The sequence below is a fragment of the Numida meleagris genome, chromosome 2 (genome assembly GCF_002078875.1).
Source record: "Numida meleagris isolate 19003 breed g44 Domestic line chromosome 2, NumMel1.0, whole genome shotgun sequence".
NCBI classification, from domain to species: Eukaryota; Metazoa; Chordata; class Aves; order Galliformes; family Numididae; genus Numida; species Numida meleagris.
Window position 1 is genome coordinate 53,313,997 of NC_034410.1, and position 8,155 is coordinate 53,322,151.

The window sequence follows — 8,155 nt, forward strand, 5'->3', positions numbered from 1 at the left end:
GAATAGCTTGGGTTGGAGGGGACTCTAATCTAGTTCCAGCTTCCCTGCTGTGGGCAAGTTTAGTGGTTGCCAACCGCTCAATCATGCACAAGATCAGGTTGTCCAGGGACCCATGCAACCTGGCATCGAACAACTCCAAGAATGGGGCATCCACAGATTTCTCAGAGCAACCTGTTCTTGTGCCTCACTACCTGAGTGAAAAATTTCCCACTAACATCTAGTCTGTTCAAAGCAAACTGACATAATTGAACAGACTTGTTTTGCTGTATAGTAAGAATTACCTGTCTTAAAACATGTCAGTTAATTGGCCATATGTTAACATACACTTTCTGGAAAAACTTGTATAGTGCATCTGTGTACTGAAATTAATGTAAGTTTCTGTATCACAGACACAGTACTTTTGGAAGTATGCTGTGCTGTAGCTGTAGAACAAATTTTGATAGCACCCTAACAGAAATCCACACCTAAGCCCTAAAAAAAACCCTAACTCTAAGTCTACCCCTAACCCTAACACTAAACCTAAACCTAAACCTAAAACAAATCTTAACCATAACACTAAACCAAACATAAACCCTAACCCTAATCCAAAACCTGATCTAAACCTTAACTCTTGGTTCTAAGACTAAACCTAACACTAACCTCTAACCAAAAACCTGCAGTCAACCCCAACCCTCACTGTAACCTAAACCAGAGTTTAACCCTAACCCTATTTCAAAACCTAATCCAAACCTTAACACAAAAACTAAGCCTAACACTTACCAAACCCCAACCCTGAAACTAATCCTAAACTTAACTGAAACCCTGACCCTGACAGCTATTCTAACCTTAGTTCTATCACTGACCCTAATGCTAACCCTGGCCGTAACCCTAAACTGCCAGCATATTCTGACTAATCATAGAATCATAGAATTTCTTAGGTTGGAAAGGGCCTTCAAGATCATCAAGTCCAACCACAACCCAACCATACTACTCTAACTCGTACAACCCACTGCTAAATCATGTCCCTGAGCACCACATCCAAACGGTTTTTAAACACATTCAGGGATGGTGACTCAACCACCTTCATGGGGAGCCTGTTCCAGTGCTTAACAACCCTTTCTGTAAAGAAGTACTTCCTGATATCCAACCTAAACCTCCCCTGGCGCAACTAACATTAAGCCTCTTTCTAACACTGATAGTTCTGGTTTCAGCTGAGATAGAATTATTTTCTTCATATTGTGTGGTCTGATGCTATGTTTTGGCTTTAGGAGAAAAGCAGTGTTGACAACACACTGATGTTTTAGTTGTTGCTGAGCAGTGCTGTACAGTGTGAAGAATGTTTCAGTTTTCTCAGCTTCTCCTCCTGTCCTGCCAGCAAGGGGGCTGGGGGGGAACAAGGACCTGGCAGGGGACACAACCAGGACAGCAGACCTAAACTGACCAAAGGGATTTTCCATACCATATGACATTGTGTAAAAATAAATAAATAAATAAACAAACCTACAAAACTGACGGGAGTTGGTTGAGGGGGTAGCTGCTGCTCCGGCACTGGCTGGGTATTGTTCAGTGGGTGGTGACCAATTGCACTGTAAGTTCGCTTGTATTTATGTGTGTGTGTATGTGTATATAGTTACTGTTATTTCTCTCTTGCTGTTCTTAGTATATAGTTTTTATCTCAATCAAAAAGTTGTGTGGTGTTTAACTGCTTGGCATCTTAAACCACTGCACTAATTCACACCCTAACACTAACACCTTTATTCCAACCCAAATACTATACTTAAGGCTAATCCTAAACCAAACCCTAATTTCAAATGGATGGAAATCCAGTCTGCTGGGGGAAATCCCAGGATGTAAATGGAGCTCCATGTGGTATGCAGTTGCCCAAATAACAGAGCAATGGAGACTGATGTGATAGTACAGGGATGCCTCAAAATTGCCAAAGGAATTGTCTGCAATTTTACAAATGGGGAGGAATATCAGCAGAGTTGAGAAAGGAGAACACTGAATTGGACTGCTTCCCAGTTCTCTGGCAGGTGATGGTGGCTACTTGGTTTCAGCCTGATCTGGACTCCTCCTCATTAGAGTTGTTGAAGAGCAGTTAACACGGGCCTAATTCTGAAGTGACAGACTTGTGCTGAGGAAAGCTGGCAATCTCACACAGTTTTTGCAGGATGGAAAAAGGACTTGGCAAAAGAAAATAGACTTAGTTCTGAAAAAAAGGAACACTATTGCTTGTGGAGTGTTAGGCCAGAAACAAAAGTAACACTGAAGGAAAGTGGGGTATATAAACTCCTCCACAGTCAGACCCAAGAAGAAAAGGAAACACCTCCCCTCAAAGAATAGTGCCTGCAAGGCACTGGGCCTGCCTGACTCAGAAAAAACTTATCAGCACATGAATGATAATAACCGATATACATATACATATATGTATTCCAATTTGCCCTTAAGTACATATATATATATACATATATGAGAGCAAAAAGTTCAGTGTTAACACACCTAGGTTCAAGGAAACAGCACACAACTCAGACAGAAAAGAGTGAAGATTATCAGTGGAAGTAGAACAAAATGTTGTGTACCAAATTGTCAAAGCTAATTTCTGACTCCCAGGGGAGAAATGTATGTCAACCACTTGCTCTGCAATTATAAATTGTCATGAGAAATATTTTGGGCTTCAGTGTTTTAAGTAGATGACTTTGGCACCTGGTCTTTCAGTTCAAATATTGATCCCAACCCCCATAGAAACAGGGAGGCTGTAATGCATGTATTTTGCACAGCCCTTGCACTCTTTAATGTAGAAGTTACCCATGTGCCACAATATCCAATTTCTGTTGTGGCACAGGGTGTAATTTCTGAAGTTACAGCAACTTTGGAAAACCACAAATTATCTCGCTCACCCACACTATGCAGTACACTTTCATGAACAGTTTCACTCCCTAAAGATGTGAAGGAACTTTCCCTAATGGAAAAAAAAGAAGGAGAGGGGCAGGAAAGAGTGGGTTGTGGAAGCAGTAGCAGTAGTGTGACTACCTACTGGCTAACTTAGCAGAATTTAAAGAAACAGAACAATATGCTGAAGAGATAAGGAAAGCTTTATGATCTACATAGCAAATTGATTATATCGGAGTATTTAAATAATCTGAGAGATATTTATACATCCTCACAGGAGTGGGAGCAGTCACTTAAACAAGCCAAAAGGATTAAGTGTCAGCTAGCAAGCAAAATACTGTGTGAACTCTATTGTCTTGGTTCTCCAATCAAACTTCTGACGCCATCTAAAGTGATAACAGTTATGATTTTGATAATGAGGTGTTGCCATGGTTTTATGATTTTTGTTATCAGTATTTGAACTGGCCTGTAAACCATTGGCATTTATTGGTGGAAAATGCACGCAAACTGCCTTGGCTGGAAAAGACGTAACTTTAGAACAAACTCTGTACTCCTGAGAGCTTCATTGGAAAGCTATGCAAATTTTCTTTTTTTTTACTTTTGGCTTCAGTAAATAAAAAAAATAATGTATTTGCTTTCTCTTAGAAAACTGTTCTTCAAGAGATTGCATTCCATCATTTTTCCTCTTTTAATATTCAGAACTTACTGGGCCTTTATTAAATTTGCCACTATGCTCTATGGAGCTATATGTATACATAATCAGTTATATACACTGATGGGAATACTTACCTGGTGTCTGCATACAATGTGGCATGGACTGGGCATTGAAAGTTACATCCCAGAGGGAGTTGTTAATTTACAGAACATGTGATTTTTCAATAGGCTTCCAGTTTCTGCCCTGAAGCCCTTGTGTGTCTTTGGAATGCTTATCCAATGATCATGTTGAGAATCTCCCTGAGTGTACTCCTCATCATTTTACTCAGTATCTGTATCTGTAGTATTTTGTGGAAGCCTTCCCCAAAGCCAGAGACTACTGAGTTGCAGGGACTTGGAAGAGACTTTAGAGAGATGGGCATAGCCGGTGTCATGGAACTTTACTCCTGAACACCTGCAAGATCCTAAGAACCTAAGCAAGTATTTGAGAGAGGGATGTTGCGGCTCAGGCAGATCTGAGGAGGCACAAATTATTTGGGGCCTGGCTTATGCTTATAGGGCCTTATTCAATACTATCCCAGAGAGGGAGAGAGTCTCTGAAATTGAGCAGAAGAGTCTCCAAGCTGAAAGGGAGAGTTTTGAGGAGAGTGTCCAAACTGAGAGAATCTCTGGGTCCAGAAAGAGTCTCCTAGTCAAGAAACAAAGTCTCCAAATCAAAAGAGAGAGTCTCCAAGCTGAGAGGAAGAATCTCTGGGTTGAGAAAGAGTTTCCTAGTCAGGAAAGAGAATCTCAAAACATGGCAAGTGTCTCTGAGCTAAGAAAGAAAGTCTCCAAACCAAAAGGGAAGATCTCTGAGTTGAGAGAAAGAATTTCCAGTCTCGACAAGACACCCTCCAAACCAAACTAGACAGTCTCCAAACTGAACGAGACAGACTCCTAGTTGAGCTGGAGAGGAAGAGCATCAAAACTGAGCAACCTGATCAATCACAGGAGGCACCAGTATCAATGTCAGCTGCCCCTGCAAGAAGACAGAAATCAAAATGAACATCACCTCATTTAGAATGGAAGAAAGAGGAGGAGGAGAAAGAAGAGGAAGAAGATCCAGGGAAGGGGCCCTCAACAAGACCACTGTCACTGACACCAAGGAAGGCAAGGACTAAAAGAGAAGAAGAAGGCAAGGAAGACATTGTCACCATTACTACTCAACCTCTGAAAATGACTGAAATTTGAGGTTCGAGAAAAGACTTTTCACGGCACCCAAATGAACACACTGTCACCTGGTTACTTCAGTGTTGGGACAATGGGGCCAACAGTGTGTTGCTACATAGTAGCGAAGCTCGCCAACTGGGAAGCATTCCTAAGGACTCAGCCATTGACAGAGGTATTAGTAGATGTCAGTATGAGGCCTCCGCCCTCTGGAAGCGGATGCTATTAGCCCTGAAGGAAAAATACCCCTTCAAAAACGATCTGATGCCTGAGGCAAAGAAATGGACTAGTATGGAAAAAGGCATCCATTATTTGAGAGAATGTTCCATGGTGGAAATGTTACATGATCCCACGTTCATTCCTGACGATCCAAACCAAGAGCATGATCCTGAGAGAGTCAGGTGTACACCAACTATGTGGTGTAAATTTACAAGAACTGCACCAGAAAAGTATGCTGGTACCCACCCTAGCAGGAATGGATGGCAGAGGGCAAAGAAGACCCCTTTTAAATGAGCTGATTATTAGACTTAATGACTTTGAGCAACATTTAACCTCTCCACAAGCTTATGTTTCAGCCATTTTGAAAGTAACTGAAAGACTGGATAGAATAGAGAGTAAACAGGAAGATATGGAGGTACTGCCTACCTTGCTTCATCGTGATGAAACCGATGAACCTGATGAACCTGTGGTGCCATCAGAGACACCTGATGAGGATCAGGATTATCAAAACCATCTACTGAAGGAGCTGATCAAATTGATTTGCTCCCTACCTCTATCATCCAATATCTCAGCTATTAAAAGCAGACATCCTCCTGCTCTAGCAAGTGACGACAGTAAGACTATGTCGCATATTGCCTTGTGGAGTTACCTATGTGAGCATGGAGAAGATAGGAAGTAGTGGCATAAAAAACCCACTTTGAGCACAGGTAAAAGAACCTCAAGACAGATCAACCACCAACGCAAACTCCTCCAAAAAGACAATCACTCCAGTTGCTGCAGACACAGCAAAAGCCATAAGGACCCTGACCATGACTCACGGGAGGAGAACAATAGAGGTAACAAATAGAGGGGCCCTGCCCCCAGCCAGGGAGGGGAAAGGGATAATAGAGTATATTGGATTGTGTGGATTCAATGGCCTGGCACATCAGACCCGCAGAAATGTAAGGCACTGGTGCACACTGGCGCACAGTGCCCTCTAATGCCCTCAAATCACAAAGGGACAAAATCAATTTATATTTCTGGAGTGACTGGGGCTTCCCAAGAGTTGACTGTGTTGGAGGCTGAAATAAGCCTCACTGGTAAAGACTGGCAAAAACATCCTATTGTGACTGGCCCAGGGGCTCCATGTATACTTGGTATCGATTACCGAAGGGGCCGTTTCAAGGATCCCAAGGGGTATCGATGGGCCTTTGGAATAGCTGCTTTAGACACAGAAGATGTTAAGCAGCTGTCTGTTTTGCCTGGCCTGTCAGAAGATCCATCTGTTGTGGGGTTGCTACAAGTGGAGGAGCAACAGGTACTGACTGCCACAAAAACGGTGTACAGATGGCAGTACCGCACTAACAAGGATTTCTTGCTCCCCATTCATAAGATGATTTGCCAACTAGAGAGCCAGGGAGTGATCAGCAAAACTCACTCACCTTTTAACAGCCCCATATGGCCAGTGCGTAAAGCCAGTGGAGAGTGGAGGCTGATGGTAGACTACTGTGGCCTGAATGAAGTCACACCCCCACCGAATGCTGCTGTGCCGGACACGCTAGAACTCCAGTATGAACTGGAGTCAAAAGCAGCCAAGTGGTATGCCACCACTGACATTGCTAATGCCTTCTTCTCCATTCCTTTGCCCACAGAATGTAGGCCACAGTTTTCTTTCACCTGGAGGGGCATTCAGTATACCTGGAACATTTTGCCCCAGGGATGGAAACACAGCCCAACCATTTGCCATGGGCTGATCCAAACTGCACTGGAACAGGGCGGTGCTCCTGAGCACCTGCAGTATATTGATGATATTGTGGTGTGGGGCAATACAGCAGAGGAAGTTTTCAAGAAAGGAGAGCGAATAATCCAGATCCTTCTATGAGCTGGTTTCGCTATTAAGCGAAGTAAAGTGAAAGGGCCTGCACAAGAAATTCAGTTCCTAGGTATTAAGTGGCAGGATGGACGTCGCCACATCCCAACGGGTGTGGTCGACAAAATCACTGCCATGTCTCCGCCCACTAACAAGAAAGAGACTCAATCTTTTCTGGGCGTAGTGGGCTTTTGGAGAATGCACGTTCCAAACTATAGCCTCATTGTAAGCCCCCTTTATCAGGTGACGCGGAAGAAGAATCATTTTACGTGGGGCCCTGAGCAGCAGCAGGCTTTTGAGCAGATTAAACAGGAGATAGCCCGTGCCGTGGCCCTGGGGCCAGTACGGATGGGACAGGGTGTAATGAACATCCTCTACACTGCTGCTGGAGAGAAAGGTCCCACCTGGAGTCTGTGGCAAAGAGCCTCAGGAGAGACTCGAGGCCGACCCCTGGGATTCTGGAGTCGAGTGTACAGGGGGTCCGAAGAGGGCTACACTTCAACTGAGAAGGAGATCTTAGCTGCGTATGAGGGGGTTCGAGGTGCTTCTGAAGTAATTGGTACTGAAACACAGCTTCTTCTAGCACCTCGACTGCTGGTGCTCAACTGGCTTCTCAAGGGAAAGGTTCTCTCCACCCATCATGCTACTGGTGCCACTTGGAGTAAGTGGGTTGTGTTGATTACACAGTGAGCTTGGACTGGGAACCTCAGTCATCCAGGAATCTCAGAAGTGATCATGGACTGGCCTGAAGGTAAAAAGTTTGGAACATCACCAGAAGAGGTAATACGTGCTAAAGAGGCCCCACCTTATGAATTACCAGAAAACGAAAAGAAATATGCCTTGTTCACTGATGGATCAAGCTGTACTGTGGGGAAGCATCGCAGATGGAAATCTGCTGTGTGGAGCCCTACATGACAAGTTGCAGAGGCCACTGAAGGAAAAGGAGAATCAAGCCAATTTGCAGAGGTAAAGGCTGTCCAGCTGGCCTTATATGTCGCTGAATGGGAGAGGTGGCCAATGCTTTATCTTTGTACTGACTCACAGATGGTGGCAAATGCCTTATGGGGGTGGTTACAGCAGTGGGAACAAAACAACTGGCAACGAAGGGGTTGCACCAATTTGGGCTGCTGAACTGTGGAAAGATATTGCTGCCTGAAAAGAATATGGTTGTAAAGGTGCGTCATGTAGATGCTCATAGAATCATAGAATCATAGAATCATAGAATCATAGAATCATAGAATCATAGAATCATAGAATCATAGAATGGCTTGGGTTGAAAAGGACCTCAAAGATCATCGAGTCTCAACCCCCCTGCCAAGTGCAGGGTCGCCAACCACTAGACCAGGCTGCCCAGAGCCA